Source organism: Vipera ursinii (assembly GCF_947247035.1).
Source record: "Vipera ursinii genome assembly, chromosome: 2".
Lineage (NCBI taxonomy): Eukaryota > Metazoa > Chordata > Lepidosauria > Squamata > Viperidae > Vipera > Vipera ursinii.
The window spans coordinates 10,460,646-10,481,402 of NC_139513.1; the positions used below are offsets into that span (position 1 = coordinate 10,460,646).

The 20,757-nt window shown below is 47.5% G+C and overlaps 2 protein-coding genes across 3 annotated transcripts in view; one reads left to right on the forward strand and one right to left on the reverse strand.

Annotated features, from left to right (window-relative positions):
• Positions 1–19,905, forward strand: part of LOC310636518 (uncharacterized protein) — a 59,093-nt gene extending 39,188 nt beyond the window's left edge. The window contains exon 3 of the mRNA XM_083356436.1: positions 19,857–19,905. The gene's annotated coding sequence lies outside the window, so the exon portion shown is untranslated. The remainder of the gene's footprint in view (positions 1–19,856) is intronic.
• The window catches only part of LOC310636510 (uncharacterized protein), a 161,530-nt gene that overhangs the window by 54,241 nt on the left and 86,532 nt on the right, over positions 1–20,757 (reverse strand). The gene's annotated exons all lie outside the window — the stretch shown is intronic.

A 20,757-nucleotide genomic window follows, 5' to 3' on the forward strand; every position in this document is an offset into this window, starting at 1 on the left:
AAATGTCCCCGTAGTTCTAGGTTGCTTCTCTCCTTGGTTAGTTTCCATCCGTTGCTTCTTGTCCTGCTTTCAGGTGCTTTGGAGAATAGCTTGACTCCCTCTTCTTTGTGGCAGCCCCTGAGATATTTGAACTCTGCTATCATGTCACCCCTCACCCTTCTCTTCGTTAAACTACACATACCCAATTCCAGCAACCGTTCCCTATATGTTTTACCCTCCAGTCCCCCAATCATCTTTGTTGCTTTTCTCTGTACACTTTCTAGAGTCTCGACATTGTTTTTACATCGTGGTGACCAACACGATGCAGTATTCCAGGTGTGGCCTTACCGAGGCATTGTAAGGTGGTATTAGTACTTCACGTGATCTTGATTCTATCCCTCTGTTAATGCAGCCTAGCCCTGTGTTGGCTTTTTTGGCAGCTGCAGCACACTGCTGGCTCATATTGAAGTGATTGTCCACTAGGACTCTGAGATCTCTCTCACAGTTACTACTATTGAGCAAGGTACCACCTATACTATACCTATGCATTTGATTTTTCCTGCCTAAATGTAGAACCTTACTTTTTTCACAATTGAATTTCATTTTGTTAGATAGTGCCCAGTGTTCGAGTCTGTCCAGATCCTCCTGTGTCTTAAGCCTATCTTCTGAAGTATTGGCTATTCCTGCCAGCTTGGTGTCGTCTGCAAATTTGATGACTTCCCCATCTATCCCCTCATCCAAATCGTTGATGAAGATGTTGAAGAGCACTGGGCCCAGAACAGAGCCCTGGGGCACCCCACTACACACTTCCTTCCATGTAGATGCCGTTCCATTGAGGACCACACGCTGAGTATGGCCTGTCAGCCAGCTATGAATCCATCTGGTGGTGATGCTATCTAACCCACATTTTTCTACCTTATCAAGTAGTAGGTTGTGATCTACTTTATCAAATGCCTTACTGAAGTCCAAGTAAATTACATCTACAGCATTCCTCTGGTCCACTAGTTTTGTCACTTGGTCAAAGAATGCAATAAGATTTGTCTGGCATGATCTGTTTTTGACAAACCCATGTTCGCTGATTTGTTGTTTGATTATCTTTTCCAGAATCTTCCCAGGTATTGAGGTCAGGCTGATAGGTCTGTAATTTCCTGAATCTATTTTTTCCCTTTTTTGAATATGGGAACTACATCAGCTCTCTTCCAGTCCTCTGGTAGTTCCCCAGTGCTCCAGGATCTTTGAAAAATATAGTTCAGTGGTTCTGAGATCACGTCTGCCAGTTCCTTGAGAATCTTGAGGTGTAATCCATCTGGTCCTGGTGATTTGGACTCGTCTAGGCTGGACAGGTGCTCACTTACCATTTTCTTGCCTATCTTAACTTGCGTTTCTATTCTGTTTTTTATGGCACTGGTTTTGGTAGGTTGGACTGTTTTTTCCCTTTGTGTAAAGACAGATGCAAAAAACGAGTTAAATAGTTCTGCTTTCTCCCTGTTACTTGTCACCTTCTTCCCACTTTCCCCCACTAATGGACCAATCATTTCCTTCACTTTTTTCTTGTTTCTTATATGTTGAAAGAAGCTTTTTTTGTTATTTTTGACTTTGGTCGCAAGCCTTAGTTCCTTTTGAGCCTTAGCTTCCCTCACTTCATCTTTGCAGGCACGGGCTGTTTGCTGATATTCTGCCTTAGTTATGTGCCCCTCTTTCCACTTCTTATAGTTGTCCTTTTTATCTTTCAGTTTATCAGAGAGTTCTTTATGCAGCCAAGCTGGTCTCTTTTGAGAGCTGTTATTTTTCTGCTTCATTGGTATTGTGCTAGACTGGGCCTTTATTATCTCACTTTTCAAAATTTCCCAAGTTTCTTGAGTTGTTTTCCCCTTTAGGATTCTCATCCATGGAATTCTTCCCAAGGTCTCTCTAAGTTTATTGAAATTAGCTCTTTTAAAGTGCAAGACTCTAGTTTGGCTGTATTCTATTGCTTGTGCTTCCATAATGTTGAATTCCAATATTGCATGATCACTTCCCCCCAAGGTTCCTGTGGCTTCGACACTTTCTATCATTTCATCTCTGTTAGTGAGAATTAAATCCAATATGGCTAATCCCCTAGTTCCCTTCTCTAGTTGTTGGGAGAGAAAGTTGTCTGCTAGGTTTGTCAGGAATCTGTTAGATCATCCACTTGGTGCAGAATTTCTCTCCCAGTTGATATCAGGGTAAAGTCCCCCATTACTATTGTGATGCGCTTCCTACATACCTTAGTTAACTGACTAGCAAAAAGTTCATTATTTCCTCTGCTTGGTTGGGCGGCCTATAGTATACACCTATGGCAATGTCATTTTACCCCTTTTATATTGACCCAAATACATTCAAGTTTACAGTTTTCATCACTGTTGTGCTCTATTTCTGTAGAGACAAAGTTATTTCTTATTTATTTTATTTTATTACATTTATATACCGCCCTTTCACGATGGACTCTGGGCAGTTTACAGGGTGATTAAAACAAAAATACAAAAGTTAAAAACAAATTTTAAAAATTATATTCGTCCCTGTATTAGTAAAACCCCAGTTAAAATTAAAATTAAAACTAAAATTAAAATTCTCAGCCTGGGCCAGAGAGCTCGAAGAGCCAGGTCTTCAGGTCCCGGCAGAATGAACAGAGGTCGGGGGCAGTCCTAAGCTCCACTGGCAGCTGGTTCCAAAGGGCAGGCGCACCCACTGAGAAGGCCCTATCCCTGGGTGTCGTCCGCCACCAGTGGCACCCTGAGAAGACCCTCCCTGTGGGAGCGCACTGGACGAAGGGAGCTTGATGCCGGCAGCAGGTGTTCCCTCAGATATCCCGGACCCAAGCCATTTAGGGCTTTATAGGTCATCACCAGCACCTTGAATCTCACCCAGAGGGCAACCGGGAGCCAATGCAGCTCGCGGAGTAGAGGTGTTACATGGGAGTATCGGGAAACGGTCATCACAACTTGCACGGCCGCATTCTGCACCAGCTGAAGCATCTGAGTGGTCTTCAAGGGCAGCCCCATGTAGAGAGCGTTGCAGTAGTCTAAACAGGAGGTCACGAGCGCATGAGTGACTGCGTAGGGCATCTCGGTCCAGATAGGGTCGCAACTGGCGCACCAGGCGAACCTGGGCAAAAGCCCCCCTGGTCACGGCTCCTATATGGTCTTCAAAATTGAGTCGTGAATCCAGGAGGACGCCCAAGTTGCGCGCCCTATCAACGGGGGGTAACACCTCACCCCCCCATCATTAGAGATAGGAATAGTCTGGTTAACCCAAGATGCCGATATGCACAGCCACTCAGTCTTGGGATTGAGATGAAGCCTGTTTCTCCCCATCCAGACCTGGACCGCCTCCAGGCAACGGGACATCACGGCGAGGGCATCGCTGGGTTGGTTTGGGGTGGAAAGAAAAAGTTGGGTATCATCAGCGTACTGATGATACCCCACCCCGAAACCACGAATGATCTCACCCAGCGGCTTCATATAGATGTTGAACAGCAGGGGCGAGAGAACCGACCCCTGAGGAACTCCACAAATGAGAGGCCTCGGGGCGGATCTCTGCCCTCCCGTCAACACCGACTGCGAACGGCCCAGGAGATAGGAGGAGAACCACCGTAAAATGGTGCCTCCCACTCCCAACCCCCTGAGACGCCGCAGTAGGATACCATGGTCGATGGTATCAAAAGCCGCTGAGAGATCTAATAGGACCAAGACAGAGGAACAACCCCTGTCCCGAGCCCGCCAGAGATCATTCACCAGCGCGACCAATGCCGTCTCCATACTGTGCCCGGGCCTGAAACCCGATTGGTACGGGTCCAGATAATCAGTTTCCTCCAGGAACAGAGGAAGCTGATGCGCCACCACACTCTCAACGACCTTCGCCAAAAAGCGAAGGTTGGAGACAGGACGATAGTTATTTAAAACAGCCAGGTCCAGGGGAGGCTTTTTGAGGAGGAGTCTCACCACCGCCTCCTTCAAGGCGGCATGGAAGACACCCTCTTTCAAAGAAGCAGTTATTACTGCCTGGAACCAGCCTCGTGTCTCCTCCGGGGCCGCATAAACTAGCCATGAGGGGCACGGATCCAACAAACAGGTGGTGGTGCTCAGCCTCCCCATGATCCTATCCACATCATCAGGGGAAACAGGATCGAACTCAGTCCAGATAACATGCTCAAGACCGTCCGATTCCTCCACATCAGACTCTGCCCAGTCAGAGTCCAGACCGGTCCGGATCTGAGCGATTTTGTCCGCCAGATGATGACTAAACTCCTCGGCTCGTCCCCGTAAGGGATCCTCCCTCACCTCCTGATTAAGGAGGGAGCGAGTTACCCTAAACAGGGCGGCCGGGCAATTATCTGCGGACGCTATGAGGGCAGCGAAGTAGTTAGACTTTGCCGTCCTTATTGCTGCAAGATAAGACCTTATAAAGGTTCTTAACTGCAATCGGTCAGATTCAGATCGGCTGGACCTCCAACTGCTCTCTAGACCCCGTCTCCGACGCTTCATCTCTCGGAGCTCTGCAGAGAACCACGGAGCCCAACAGGATCTGCGCCGGGTCAGAGGTCGCAAGGGTACAACACAGTCAAGTGCCCCGGCAGCTGCCCTTTCCCAGGCATCCATTATATAGAGAGCAACTCCACCTCCTCTCTTGTTTAGTCTGTTTCTTTTAAATAATTTAAATCCCTCTAGCTGTGTGTTCCATTTGTGGGTTTTGTCCCACCATGTTTCCGTAATGGCAACAATATCATATCTGGTGACAGTATTCCAGCTGAGGTGTTCAAAATCTTAAAAGACGATGCAGTAAAAGTGTTACACTCAATTTGCCAGCAAATTTGGAAAACTCAATAGTGGCCACAGGATTGGAAAAGATCAGTTTATATTCTAATTCCAAAGAAAGGCAGTGCCAAAGAATATTCAAACTATCGCATCACGGCACTCATTTCACATGCTAGTAAAGTTATGCTTAAAAGTCTACAATCTAGACTCCAGCAGTATGTGGATCGAGAACTACCAGAAGTACAGGCAGGATTTTGAACAGGCAGAGGAACTAGAGATCAAATTGCCAACATACGCTGGATCATGGAGAAAGCTAGGGAGTTCCAGAAAAAGATCTACTTCTTCATTGACTATGCTAAAGCATTTGATTGTTTGGATCACAACAAACTGTGACAAGTTCTTAAAGACATGGGAGTACCACACCATCTTATTTGTCTCTTGATAAACCTATATGCTGATCAAGAAGCAACAGTGAGAACTGGACACGGAACCACTGATTGGTTCAAAATTGGGAAAGGAGTCTGGCAAGGCTGTATTCTGTCGCCCTGCCTGCTTTACTTATATGCAGAGCACATCATGAGAAAGGCAGGGCTAGATGAATCAAAAGTTGGAATTAAGATTGCCAGGAGAAATATCAACAACCTAAGACATGCAGATGATACCACTCTAATGGTAGAAAGTGAAGAGGAACTAAAGAGCCTCTTGTTGCAGGTGAAGAAGGAGAGTGGAAAAGTTGGCTTTAAACTTAACATTAAGAAAACCAAGATCATGGCATCTGGCCCTCACAATTCCTGGCAAGTAGATGGGGAAGAAATGGAGGTAGTGACAGATTTTATTTTTCTGGGTTCCAACATCACTGCAGATGGGGACTGCAGCCAAGAAATTAAAATACACATGGTCCTGGGGAGGATAGCCATGGCAACTCTAGACAACACACTAAAAAGCAGAGACATCACCCTGCCAACAAAAGTGCGTATAATCAAGGCTATGGTTTTCCCAGTTGCAATGTATGGCAGTGAAAGCTGGACCATAAAAAAGGTTGAGCGCCAAAGAATTGAAGCCTTTGAACTATGGTGCTGGAGAAGACTCCAGCAAGTACCTTGGACTGCAAGGCAATCAAACCGGTCAGTCCTAGAGGAGATCAACCCTGACTGCTCTTTAGAAGGCCAGATCCTGAAGTTGAAACTCAAATACTTTCGCCATCTAATGATTGGGATCTTTGCTGTGTTAATTCAGGCTTCCATCCTTCTGAGGTTGGTAAAATGAGGACTCAAATTGTTGGGGGGCAATATGCTATTGGTATTCTGTCAGCCATCACGAATCTTTCTTCTTTTTTCTTCAGCAGGTGATCCCAGGAAAAGTGGACAAAGTTCCAGTTGTTAGATTTTCTCCGCTCAGAAGCCTGCAACTGAGAAGGCACCAGAAATTATGCTGGGTGGAGAAATACTTCAATGGAAGGTCCCCTCAGAGGAACCAGGAGAGACTGTTCAAGAGCTCTGAGTGCGGGATATCCTTTGCTCACAAATCCCTCCTTTTGATTAACCGGAAGCTGGACACGGGGAATGGATCCCATCTGTGTTTGAAGTGTGGGAACTCATTTTGTCGCTGTGGGGCTTTCCCAAACGTCTCCGGAGCCACCCCAGACTGAAGTCCTATAAATGTGGAGTGTGGGAAGCATTTTGCTAAAGGCTGGGACATCGGGGCTCATTAGCGTATCCACCAGCGAAAGAGGCGTCAGGAAGGCCTCAGTGTTTTTCCAGGCCTCAGAACAGCCCAACTGAAGAGAAACCCTGCAATTGTGTGCAGTGTGGGCTTTGCTTTTCTCAAAACTCAAGAGATGCTTAAACATCAAGAAATCCATACTGGACAAAACCCTTACCAGTGTCTGGAGTGTGAAAAATCTTTGTTCGAAAAACAAGTCTCAAAGTCCATAGGAAAGTTCACATGAAAATAAAACCTTATAAATGCTTCAAGTGTGGAAAATGTTTCACTCGGAGTTCATCTCTTTGCAAACATGATAAAATACACACAGAGGAGGAAAGCAGAACGTGCCCAGAATGTGGGAAATGTTTTTCCAGCAAATCAGCCGTGCAGCAACATCAGAGAATCCACACTGGGGAAAAACCTTATGAATGTCTGGAGTGTGGGAAATGTTTTTCCATAAAATCAGCCCTCCATCGACATCAGAGAAGCCACACTGAGGAAAGACCCCATGAATGCCCAACATGTGACAAACGATTTGTGTATTCTTCTGGACTTCAGAGACACCAGAAGAGTCACACAGGAGAAAAACCCTATAAATGTAACGACTGTGAGAAATGTTTTACTGTAAAGGAAAGTCTTTTTCAACATCAGATAATTCACACAGGGGAGAAACCGTATCAGTGCATCGAGTGTGGAAAATTTTTTCGTGTGATAGCAAACCTCAGAGATCATGAGAAAATTCACAGAGGGGTAAAAAAATTCAAATGTTTACACTGTGGGAAAGCATTTATTCAGTCATCTAACCTTAGACGTCACTGGCAAGTCCATATAGGAGAGAAGCCCCATAAATGCTCGGAGTGCGATAAATGTTTTTCTCAGAAAAGTAGTCTTTTGATACATCAGAGCACCCACAGTGGAGAGAAACCATATAAATGTCCGGAGTGTGGGAAGTGTTTTTCTTGCCAAGTATATCTTAGAAGACACGAGACGATTCACACAGCAAACAAGCCTCTGCAGAAAAATAAAATGTGCTCAGAATGTGGGAGATGTTTCTCAGAAAGGTCACAGCTAACTCGACACGAGAGATTTCACACCGGAGACAGGCCCTATCAATGTCCAGAATGCGACAAGCGATTTGTGATGTCTGCTGATCTCCGGAGACACCAGAAGGGGCACACAGGAGAGAGGCCCTATAAATGTGGGGAGTGTGGGAAAGGTTTTCTCACATCAACATTGCTTCGGGATCATCAGAGAATCCACACAGGGGAGAAGCCGTACAAATGCGTGGAGTGTGGGAAATGTTTTACCGTAAAACAACACCTTCGACGACATCAAAACATCCATAAAAGAATGAAGCCATAAAGACTCATAGAGTGTAGAAATATTTTCCTTAAAAGGGAAATACCAGGAAACTCACATGGGAGAACACCTAAGAGGCCCTGATGGTGGAACAGTTTTTCATAGTTGTTCAACCCTTAGAGGTGATGTAAAAGTTCTTAAAAGTAGAAACTCTTTGATCGTGAGAGAACATTTTTTCTGTCATTCATCCCTTAAAAATCATACTCCAATCCATATAGGAAAGGTAGAAGAATTAACTAGTGGAACATCCTGCGTCCAGAAGCTGTGAATGCTCCAACACTGGAAGTTTTTAAGAAGAGACTGGACAGCCATTTGCCTGAAATGGTATAGCGTTTCCTGCCTGAGCAGAGGTTTGGATTAGATGACCTCCAAGGTCCCTAGCCTATATCCATAAAATGGAGTTCTAAATTCTTCTGGCACTTGTTTCCTGATTTAGTCTTCCTTTAAATGCTGATATCCATCTTAAACACCTGATAGCATTTTTCTTTCTTTTCCAAAAACAGGCAAGGAAGTTTAGATCTCTTTGCAACAACTTCTTCCTGATCCAGCCTTTGTTCAAGTTCAGTTAATGTCTCCTTTCTTTCTCTTGAGTTTCTATCTAAACAATGGCGTGGCATAATAGCACTATTCCAGTATTTCAGGGGGTGCCAGAAAGAAGAGAGGATCAACTTATTTTTCAAAGCACCTGAAGGCACGACAAGAAACAATGGATGGAAACTAATCAAGGAGAGAAGCAACCTGGAATTAAGAAGAAATTTCTTTCAACCCCCTTTAAAAAAAAATCTATTTATTCACCCATCAATCAATGGAATCCATCAAGGCCTGCTAATTACTGTTGGGACACTGCAGCGAGATGCATCAGACACCAAGTGCAAACAAAGTTCAGCAGCAAAACGCTTTTTGCCTGTTGAATTCGTGCAGCATGTCAGAAATATTATGGAATTAAATACATTATAGTCATTAAAGGTTAATTTCATATTGCTCAAGAGTCCTAAGTGATCCAGTCATTCTAAAATTACATTAGTTTTCAGTTTGAAGGGGTCTCGTAATTGCCAAATGTCTTCGCAAGATTCAAAACTTTTTAAAGAAGTTGTGATCCACTGTAATACTCCATATTGGGAAGGTCCAAAATGAATTAATTTAATTTATTGAGATTTTTATACCGCCCTTCTCCCAAAGGGACTCAGGGCGGTTCACAGGGCATAAATATAAACACCAATACAAACATTAAAAAATAATTAAATTAATGCCCAAGTTAAAACCAAAATACTAAAACAAACCAATAAAAAACCCAAGTACCCCCATCAGGCCAGACCCGCTAGTTCAAATAAATGGGTCTTCAACCCGCGACGGAAGGATCGGAGGTCTGATGCCATCCGGAGCTCGACCGGCAGTTGATTCCATAACGCCGGAGCACCCACAGAGAAGGCCCTCCCCCTGGGGGCCACCAGTCGACATTCCTTGACAGGAGGCACCCTGAGGAGGCCCTCTCTGTGGGCGCGCACAGGGCGGAGGGGAGTCGACGCCGGCAGCAGGTGGTCCTCGAGGTATCGCGGACCCATGCCATGTAGGGACTTAAAGATCATAACCAAAACCTTGAACCTTACCCGGAAGACAACTGGCAACCAATGCAGCTCACGGAGCAAAGGTGTAACATGGGAGTACCGGGAAACTCCCAAGACAACTCTCGCGGCCGCATTCTGTACCAGTTGGAGCCTCCGAGTAGTCTTCAAGGGAAGTCCCATGTAGAGAGCGTTACAGTAGTCTAGGCGAGAGGTCACGAGCGCATGAGTGACCGTACACAAGGCCTCCCGATCCAGATAGGGCCGCAACTGGCGCACCAGGCGAACCTGGGCAAAAGCCCCCCTAGTCACGGCCACTATGTGATCCTCCAAAGTGAGTCGTGAATCTAGGAGGACTCCCAAGTTGCGAGCCCTATCCACAGGGGGTAAAAGCTCACCCCCCCATAGAAAGAGGTGGAACATCCCAGGTGTCTCGGGAAGCCGGAATGTACAGCCACTCAGTCTTGTCAGGGTTGAGTTGAAGTCTGTTCCTCCCCATCCAGACCCGAACCGCCTCCAGGCAACGGGACATCACAGCGAGGGCATCACTGGGGTGGTTTGGGGTCGAAATAAAAAGTTGGGTATCATCAGCATATTGATGATACCCAACTCCAAAACCACGAATGATCTCACCCAGCGGCTTCATATAGATGTTGAACAGGAGAGGCGAGAGGACCGACCCCTGAGGAACTCCACAAGCGAGAGTCCTAGGGGTCGACCTCTGCCCCCCTGCCAACACCGACTGCGAGCGTCCCAGGAGATAGGAGGAGAACCACTGAAAAACCGTGCCTCCCACTCCCAATCCCCTGAGACGCTGCAGCAGGATACCATGGTCGATGGTATCAAAAGCCGCCGAGAGGTCTAATAGGACTAGGACAGAGGAATACCCCCTATCCCGAGCCCTCCAGAGATCATTCACCAGAGCGACCAATGCCGTCTCCGTGCTGTGCCCGGGCCTGAAACCCGATTGGTAAGGGTCCAGATAATCCGCTTCATCCAGGACCAGAGGGAGCTGATGCGCCACCACACTCTCAACAACCTTCGCAAGAAAGCGAAGGTTGGAGACTGGACGGAAGTTGTTCAATACAGCTGGGTCCAAGGCAGGCTTCTTGAGGAGAGGTCTCACCACCGCCTCCTTCAAGACGGTGGGGAAATAACCCTCACTCAAAGAAGCAGATATAACCGCCTGGAGCCAGCCTCGTGTCCTCTCCCTAGCTGCGTAAACCAGCCAAGAAGGGCACGGGTCCAATAAGCATGTGGTGGAACTCAGCTTCCCCATAATCCTGTCCACTTCATCAGGGGTCACAGAATCGAACTCCTCCCAGATAACATTGACAAGACCGCCCGTGTCCTGATCGTCAGACTCTGCCCAGCTGGAGTCCAAACCGGTCCGAATCCATGACCTCTTCCCCATAATTACCATTCATAATCTGATGTGGGCAGATGGCCAAAATTATTTGTTAAGAGGATGGTTTAGGACAGGGGTAGGCAATCTTGGCTCTTTTATGACTCGTGGACTTCAAGTCCCAGAATTCCTGAGCCAGCCGTGCTGAGGGAAAAGGGAGAGGTTTCCAAGCTGAGCCATACTGTCTCAGGTATTCTGGGAGTTGAAGTCCACGAGTCATAAAAGAGCCAAGGTTGCCTACCTGTCAGAATCCATTTATATCACATTCATAAATGTATGTTTAAAACATTATCCGCCCCCCCCCCCATGGATCCTGCCATCTCCCGATGGAGGAGCGGATGTGGATTCATCCTGCCTTAGGTTATTTCAAAGACCAAGGGAAACCTTTTAAACTGGGGGAACAAAAGGGAGGGTTAGAGAAGAAGGCATCTGGCCTGTGTCTCCATTTGAATTTGCAGAGGAAGAAGGCAATAACCATAAAGATTCAAAGTCCCTTTTTCCCACGAAAGGGATGACAGGAAGTAAAATGATGGGGGGCTGACCAAATGGGGTTGAGGGAAGGGGGGTTGAACCGGCAACACTTTATAAAGTTTCAGTTTGTAAAACAATACCAAGTCCTGTCTTGTATTTCCACAACCTAGCATGTCCTAGTAAAAATTCCTTTTGGACTAGAACTGACTCCAAGAGTTTTTGTTTTCCTAAGACGTGGATTGGGGTGGGTCCTGACACTACCCCTGGTTTAGGAGAAACAGTCCTTTTTGTATATTCACACACACACGTATTTGCATGAAGTTTCTTTGATCTGTGAATATAATCCTTAATAAAATTATTGTTCAAAATAATCAAGAGGGCTGCTTTCAGGGAGTTTTAAAAAGCCAAGACGGCAGTCAAATTGTGCCATCCTCTTCAGGAAAAGAGCTGCTGCTTTTTAGCTGTGTATGTGATGCCTGTTAAAGCAGCAGCCATCTTGATCCTTTTTTATTTTTTTATTTTACCGTATTTTCCAGCGTATAAGACGACCTGGCGTATAAGACGACCCCCAACTTTTAAGAAGATTTTCAAGGTTTTTCGTCTTATACGCCGGAAAATACTTACATGCCAGTTGCCAAGTGTCCGACACAAGCCCGATTCAGCCCCGTCTGATGCAGATGGTGCAAAGCCTCCCTTTGGAAGCCCAAAGGGGCTTTTCCTTCCACCCACCCATTTGAGAGCACATTTGCAGACGGAGCATCCGCGCGTCTGGAGCCAAGCCCCACCCAGGAGGCGGTCAGCCAGGTGGGCTCGGAAGACGCGCTGGAGAGGCTTGGGATTGAGGTGGCCATGCCGAGGCCAGCTGGTGAGGGCCGCTGCGTGGTCTGCGGGCGAGAGGGGCGCCAGGCCCGCCAGAAGTCCCCGGAAGTTCCTGGAACTTAGAATGGCTTGGCGGTGGGCGGGTGCTCCCTCCCCAGGGAGGATGCAGGGGAGGCGTCCTTCCGGGGGGGCGGTGCAACCACCCCACCAGTGCCTGGGCTCCAGCTCCACCCCATGGAAGGCGGCTCTCGGGCCCCTGCGGGGAAGAGGGGCTTCTTGGGGGGCTCTTGCCTTCGAGCTCTGGCTGGGAGGACGCCTCTCAACCCAGGAGGCTCTTTTCAGGGGAGGGCGCGGGTGACGTGCAAAAGGGGTCGTTTCACCTGAGGGCTCCTAGGCCTTGGGGGCAGCGAGGGGGCAAATTTTGCCAATTGCACCTGCGCATACAAGACCCGCAAAGGCAAGAGCAGAGGGCTGCCCTGCCCTCCCTGTCCGTCGCAGAGGAGGCGAAGGCCCGACTGGCCCCGCCGGCCCTCCCGCTGATCCCGCGCTTCTGCTGGCCCCCGAGGCGCAGCGTTTCCCGGGCGGCAGGCAGCGCCGGAGGGCAGCTGCCACCCTGCCACAGCCGGTGCCCCTCCTGCTTCCCCCCCAGGCCTTGAACTTCTCCCATTGGGCGCAGGGTGGGGCAGCTCCGCCCGCCACCTCTTTTTTGCAACTCGTGCCGCTTCCCTCACTGTCGGTCGAGGCGCACTTGGCCCGGGCTCCCGGTCCCCCTTCCCGGCCGGCTTCCCGCCCTGCCTCTCATGGAGCTAGACTGGGCGTGCAGCCTCTCGGTGTGGCTGCTTTTCCTGGGCAGCCTGGCAGTGCGGCTCCTGCGCTCGGACCTGTTGCTGAGCCGCCGGCTGCTGCTGCACATGGGGCTGCTGGCCGTCCTGCAGGCGCTGGGCCAGGCCGTCCTGCCGCTGCCCCTCAGCGCCGCGCTCACGGCGGCTGCCTGCTGGCTAGTCTCGGCCAGCACCGCCTGGCGGAAGCGCATCCCCGCGGGGGGGAGAGCGGTGCTGGTGACAGGTGAGTCCGGTGGGCGCGAGGCCCTCCCCTCGGGCCAAGAGCCGACGGGCAGCGCCGCCTTCACGTGGGGAGAGCCACCCGACGCTCCCGCCCAGCCGTGTCCCGGAGCCGCGCCAGAGATAGCTCAGTTGCGCAGGGCGGCCCGGCTTTGCAAGACCGGGGACGCTCGACTGATTTATGTTTTTTTTCCGGCGTATAAGACGACCCGGCGTATAAGAAGACCCCCCAACTTTTGAGAAGATTTTCATGGGTTAAAAAGTTGTCTTATACGCCGGAAAATACAGTATTTTAATTCCATTTATATCCCGCCCTTCTCCGAAGACTCAGGGCGGCTTACAAGCTTAGCAGTAGCCTTCATTCTATGTATATGCCTGCTTATTAGGGCTTTCCCCCCCCCCCTAAGCGGCATTATTACAAAGTCAGCTTATTGCCCCCAACAATCTGGGTCCTCATTTTACCTACCTCAGAAGGATGGAAGGCTGAGTCAACCTTGAGCCTGGTGGGATGCAAACCTGCACTAATTGCAGGCAGCTGGTGTTACTTAAGGAGGCATTAGCCCACTGCTCCACCAAGGCTCTGTTGACTCCATCTTCTGTAGCTGGAGACATCTGACTTCCTGGATTGAATTGAAAGACGTAGATTTCAGATGAACTTTATGAAAAATGTCCTCCAGCTTTGAATGGATCCCTGCTCTTAAGGGCAGATCATTAGTGGCTACCTAGAATGAATGAACCTTTATTGTTAAAGTACAACTATGTGTACATTAAGATTAGCTGAGCCTCCCTTTGTGCTCCCACCCCCCAACACACAGCGACAACAAACCATCTTACTACACCATGTGAACCAACTACACCACACACTGGCCTCCCAAGTCAATTCTGCATGCAATTCACAAAAGTTATTTCTCATTCAAAAGCCTAACAGTCCACAGATGAAAGCTGTTTTTCAGCCTGTTGGTGCGGCTGGCTATACTCCTATATCTCCTACCCAATGGTAGGAGAGTAAAGAGATACCGTCCAGGGTGTGAGTCCTCCCTGAGAGTTTTCCTCACTTTTCCAAGGCAACGAACCCTAGTGAGGTCATCCAGTGGTGTCAGGGGACAGCACACAATGTCTAGTGCTGTACATACCACCCTCTGTAATACTTTCCTATACGTGGCTGTCAGACCAGCATACCAAACCACAATACCATACGAGAGGACGTGCTTTATAATAGACCGGTAAAAGAGGGTTGTTAGCCATTGTTCTACCCTGTTCTTCCGCAAGACCGTGATAAAGTGAAGCCTCTGTTGGGCCTTTCTAGCCACCTGGGTTGGGTTAACTTGCCAGGTCGGATCTTCACAGAGGTAAACTCCCAGAAATTGAAAGGAGGAAACTCTCTCCACACAGTCCTCCCTGATGTAAAGTCGGGCAGGTTCCTCCTTTTTTCTCCGGAAGTCTAGCACCATCTCTTTTGTCTTGCCGATGTTCAGGTGCACGTTGTTGCAACACCATATGGATAGTTTTTGTACCTCCGCCCTGTATGCTGCATCCTTTGGGCTAGGCCAGGGGTAGGCAACCTCGGCTCTTTTATGACTCATGGAGTTCAACTACCCATGGGCTAGGCAGACACTGCTTATCACGCCCGCCTCCCTACCACACAACCCATCCTCCACAGCCATCTCAGCCTTGCCAGGTCAGATCTTCACAGAGGTAGACTCCCAGAAATTTAAAGAAGGAAACTGTCCACACAGTCCTCCCCAATATAAAGTGGGGCAGGTTCCTCCGGAAGTCTAGCACCATCTCTTTTGTCTTGCCGATGTTCAGGTGCAAGTTGTTGTTACTACATCATATGGATAGTTTTTGTAGCTCCGCCTGGTATGCTAGAAGAAGAAGTTGGAAGTTGGTGGTCATCTAGTCCAACCCCCTGCTCAGGCAGGAAACCCTATACCATTTCAGACAAGTGGCTGGCCAGTCTCTTCTTAAAAACTTCCAGTGTTGGAGCATTCACCACTTCTGGAGGCAGGTTAATTATTCTAACTGTCAGGAATTTTCTCCTTAGTTCTAGGTTGCTTCTCTCCTTGACTAGTTTCCATCTGTTGCTTCTTGTCCTGCTTTCAGGTGCTTTGGAGAATAGCTTGACTCCCCTCTTCTTTGTGGCAGCCCCTGAGATATTGGAACACTGCTATCATGTCACCCCTAGTCCTTCTCTTCATTAAACTAGACATACCCTTCTTACCAACGTCTTAAAAAGAGGTAGTAACACTAAATGTGTTCTTGATTCTGCTCCTCTGTTAATTCAGATCCTTGAAGTGAAAGCTGAAGACTTGCTTGGAAGATTCCCTTACTGGTCAGCAGTAAGAGAAATGCAAAAAAAAATCTCCAAAAGTACCAATCCAGGCACAACATACATGGAAATAAGGCCTTTCAGTCAACCGAGACTGTCCTTCACAGAAGAACTATACAAGAACGAGCTTAACGTACCTGATAACCATAATGAGGTGCTCACTGACCTCAACCCAGACATCCTAGAATGTGAACTGAAGTGGGCCTTAGGAAACCTGAGCAACAATAAAGCTAGTGGAGATAACGATAATAATAATAATAATAATAATAATAATAATAATAATAATAATAATAATAATAATAATGAGGAGGAGGAGGATGGCCAGTCTCTTCTTACTGAAGTCCAAGTAAATTACATCTACAGCATTCCTCTGGTCCACTAGTTCTGTCACTTGGTCTGTCTCATCCTTTAGGCAGACCCTCCTTATCACGCCCGCCTCCCTACCACACAACCCATCTTCCACAGCCATCGCAGTCTTCCCAGGTGCTGGATAGGGGATCCCTCGTCCGAGCCCACCCCCAAACTTCGCGGGGAACCAGGGAGCGAGGATCCCCGGCCGCCTCTTCCTACTCCCGGGAGGAGAGAGGGAGGGAGGCAAAAGCTCCGCGGCGATTTCCCAGCCCCGAAACTCCAGTCGCTCCAACGGAGGAGTAGAGAAAGGAGGGGCCAGAGCGCCCACTCCCACGAGCCTGGAAATGGAACCGGAAAGGGCGGGGAGAAGCCTCCGAGGCGGCTCTCTAGGAAGCTCCTCTCGTTCTCCCTCCCACCTCTGCTGTTTCAGAGGTGACTTGAGTTTCCGGGGATTTTTTTTTTCTTTCCCGCCTTTTTCCCCCTTGCGGCATTTCGGCCGGCGGTGCAACTTCTCGGCGTCCGGCCAGGCTGCTCCTCGGCAGGTGGGGCTGCTCCTGCTCTCCCTCGGCCGGCCAGGAGGAAGGTAGCAGGGTTGAAAAGCCCTGCTTTATTTGTCTTGGCTACGTTTCTTATATCTCCTCCTTTGTAACTGGCATTTATGTCCTCATCTTCTCCCTAACCAGAAAAGATCCCCTTTCCTTCTGCTTAATATAAATGGAGAAGAACGAATGTCCTGGATTTTATTCCAATGCTTTGATTTTCTTTAGTTTCTACAAAGCTGGCTAGAATCTCTAAAAAATTGTTATTTCCCTTGTATTTTCTCAGAAGAGGTTGTGATGCGGCAGCTGCTTCTTGGTGGCTGATTTAGAAAGGAAACTAGCAAATGGTAGAAGAAGCTTCGGAGAGAAATGGAGAGGAAAGGAAGGGAAAAATGAACAGAGCTGCAGATGAGAAAAGTGGGGGGGGGGGGAGAGGGAGGAATTCAGGATGGATATTGGCAGGTCTTTGTTTCTCATAGAACTCCCAGAACGGAGTTCCGGCACCTTTTTTGGATGGAACCTTGTAGGTTAGGCAAGGCGGGTTGTATGACATGTGTGAGGTCCGACACCTTTTTCTTTTACAAAAAAATCACTGGATGTTGGACTTGACCAAGACCTCAAACTGCAGAATTCAATGACACCGAAGGGAAAATGATGAAATATGAGAGGAGAAAAACTTTTTAATAGCTTACCATAATTTTATTAAACCGTAAAGGGCATGAGATAAAACTTGAGTTTCACCCCCTCACACACTTCCAAAGAAGGGATCAGCTTTCAAACCAGAAATTACACATCCCTCAACTAAAGCATTGCTAGTTTAACCATGGTTTCTGGTGCTGCTGCCCTTGGAGAAGTGATTCCAGTGGTTGGGTGGATGCAACACACAAAGCCGAAACAAAGTGGCTGACGTGGGAGCCCAAAGTCTGTCTTGGGCAGGTAGGACCCCAGGTGGAGGTTTTGGCCAAAGGATGCCATCAGCCTCCCTTTGGGGTAATGGGGGTCTCAACCCCCACCATGAGGTATTGCTGACCCCAATGAATATATTTATAACCTCCCTAAACTATAAAAGAATAATAGCCGTTTTAGGAGGACCCCATGTTCAGTCTGTGGAGGCCCAGAGAACAAGGTCCATGAATAACTACATAGGTTGTTGTCTCTGCATTGGAGCTACCTGATATATACAAAGTCTACGGGGCGGGGGTCTTTGCCATGTTTTCTCACATGATAGACACAACCACACACCAGAAAAAGGAAAAGGCACGGATCATTAACAATTTGGGCAGGCAAATGGGCCCAACAGGGAAAGCTGTGACAGCACAGTGATTAAAATGCAGTGTTGCAGGCTAACTGCCAACTGCCAGCAGTTTGATTCTCATGTGCACAAAGTTGACTCAGTCTTCCATCCTTCCGAGGTCAGTAAAATGAGGACCCAAATTGTTGGGGGACAATATGCTGACTCTGTAAACCGCTTAGGGAGGTCTGTAAAGTACTGTAAAGCGGTGTATATGTCTAAGTCCTATTGCTATTTTGTCAGCCATCGTGAAGCTTTCTCTCTTCTTTTCTTTTTCCTTCATCCAGCAGGTGACACCCGGGAAAAGTGGACAAAGTTCCAGTTGTTAGAAAGCCCTGCAACTGAGAAGGTGCCGGAAATGATGCTGGGTGGAGAAATACTTCAGTGGAACAGCCCAACTGAAGAGAAACCCTGCAATTGTGTGCAATGTGGGCTTTGCTTTTCTCAAAACTCAGAGATGCTTAAACATCAACACTAGACAAAAACCTTACCAAGGTTTGGAGTGTGGGAAACCTTTTGTTCAAAAAACAAGTCTCAAAATCCACAGAAACATACACATGGCAATAAAACCTTATAAATGTTTAGTGTGTGAAAAATGTTTCACTCGGAGTTCATCTCTTTGCATGCATGATAAAACACACACAGAGGAGGAAAAGAGAACGTGCCTAGAATGTGGGAAATGTTTTTCCAGCAAATCAGCCTTGCGGCGACATCACAAAATCCACACTGGACAAAAACCTTATCAATGTCTGGAATGTGGGAAATGTTTTTCCATCAAATCAGCCCTTCATCGACATCAGAGAATCCACACTGGGGAAAGACCCCATGAATGCCCAGAATGTGGGAAACGATTTAGCAGATCTACTACACTTTGGGAACACCAAAAGACGCACACAGGAGAAAAACCCTATAAATGTAATGATTGTGAGAAATGTTTTGCTCTAAAGAGAAGTCTTTTTCGACATCGGATTGTCCACACAGGGGAGAAACCCTATCAGTGCATCGAGTGTGGAAAATTTTTTCGTATGATAGCAAACCTCAGAGATCATGAGAAAATTCACAGAGGGGTAAAAAAATTCAAATGTTTAGACTGTGGGAAAGCATTCATTCATTCATCTCACCTTAGAAGTCACTGGCAAATGCATACAGGAGAGAAGCCCCATAAATGCTCGGAGTGCGATAAATGTTTTTCTCAGAAAAATAATCTTTTGAGACATCTGAGGACCCACAGTGGAGAGAAACCATATAAATGTCCGGAGTGTGGGAAGGCTTTTTCTTCCCAATTATATCTTAGAAGACACGAGACGATTCACACAGGAAAGAAGCCTTACAAGCCTGTGCAGAAAAATAAAATGTGCTCACAATGTGGGAGATGTTTCTCACAAAGGTCACACCTAATTCGACACGAGAGACTTCACACCGGAGACAGGCCCTATCAATGCCCAGAATGCGACAAGCGATTTGTGGAGTCGGCTGCACTCCGGAGACACCAGGAAGGGCACACAGGAGAGAAACCCTATAAATGTGGGGAGTGTGGGAAAGGTTTTCTCACATCAACATTGCTTCGGGTTCATGAGAGAATCCACACGGGGGAAAAGCCGTACAAATGTGTGGAGTGTGGGAAATGCTTTTCCCAGAAACAAAACCTTGGAAGTCATCAAAATGTCCATAAAAGAATGAAGCCATAAAGGTTCATAAAGCGTAGACTTTTTGCTCAAAAAGGAGACATCAGAAGATTCAGAGTAGAGGAGAATAATGGTAAAGAGATCAACTCATTGCAGAGGGATTTAGTGTTTCATCTTTTTCTTATGTAGAGTTAAGAGAAAAATTTAAAGTAGATGAAATGATATTGAACAAGAGACTATTAGGGAGAATTTGAAACTGAACTACTGTTAGTGCAAATGATGGACATGTAATTACTTGGCTAGCCATGATAATCTCGGTATTCTTCACCAACACTAAAGTTCCAGAACTGCCACGCACTTCCTATCCTTCTCTTATCCAACTTTCTCTTTTGCAGAACGTCACGGAATATCGTGGCAACCACCATTCCGATCTTAAGTTTGCGTCACTCTAGGTTATATCAATAAAATAAGAATTCTGGAATTTGGTTTTTGTTTCCTGACTTGGCCTCCCTTGAAAAGCTGATATCCATCTTGACCCCGTGATATATTTCTTTCCAAAATGTTGCAAGGAAAGTCATATTAAATTTAGGTCCTACTCCTGGGATTTCTTTGCTACCGCCCAAGCATTCTCCTACCGTTTATTCATAAAATTCCAAATTGGGTCAAAATCCATCTTTGAGGTTTTGTATCTTTTGTGTCACACTAGAAAACAAAATGTTCAGACTAGTGAGAGAATAGCAACAAAGATGATTAGGGGAACTGAAGCTAAAACATAAGAGGAATTGTTGCAGGAACTGATTATGTCTAGTCCAGGGGTAGGCAACCTTGGCTCTTTTATGACTTGTGGACTTCAGTTAAGAACCTTTATAAGGTCTTATCTTGCTGCGATGAGGACGGCGAAGTCTAATTACTTCGCCGCCCTCATCGCGTCCACAGATAATCGCCTGGCCACCCTGTTTAGGGTGACTTGCTCCCTCCTTAATCAGAAGGTGAGAGAGGAGCCCTTGCAGGGGCCGGCCAAGGAGTTTAGTCATCATCTGACGGACAAAATTGCTCAGATCCGGGCCGGTTTGGACTCTAACTGGGCAGAGTCTGACATGGGGGAATCGGACGGTCTTGAGCATGTTATCTGGACTGAGTTCGATCCTGTTTCCCTTGATGATGTGGACAGGATTATGGGGAGGCTGAGTTCCACCGCCTGTTTATTGGACCCGTGCCCCTCTTGGCTAATTTATGCGGCTCGAGAGGAGACACGAAGCTGGTTCCAGGCAGTAATATCTGCCTCTTTGAGTGAGGGTGTCTTCCCCGCCACTTTGAAAGAGGCGGTGGTGAGGCCTCTTCTCAAGAAGCCTGCCCTGGACCCAGTGATTTTAAACAACTATCGTCCAGTCTCCAACCTTCGCTTCCTGGAGAAGGTTGTGGAGAGCGTGGTGGCGCATCAGCTTCCTCTGTTCCTGGAGGAAACTGATTATCTGGACCCGTACCAATCA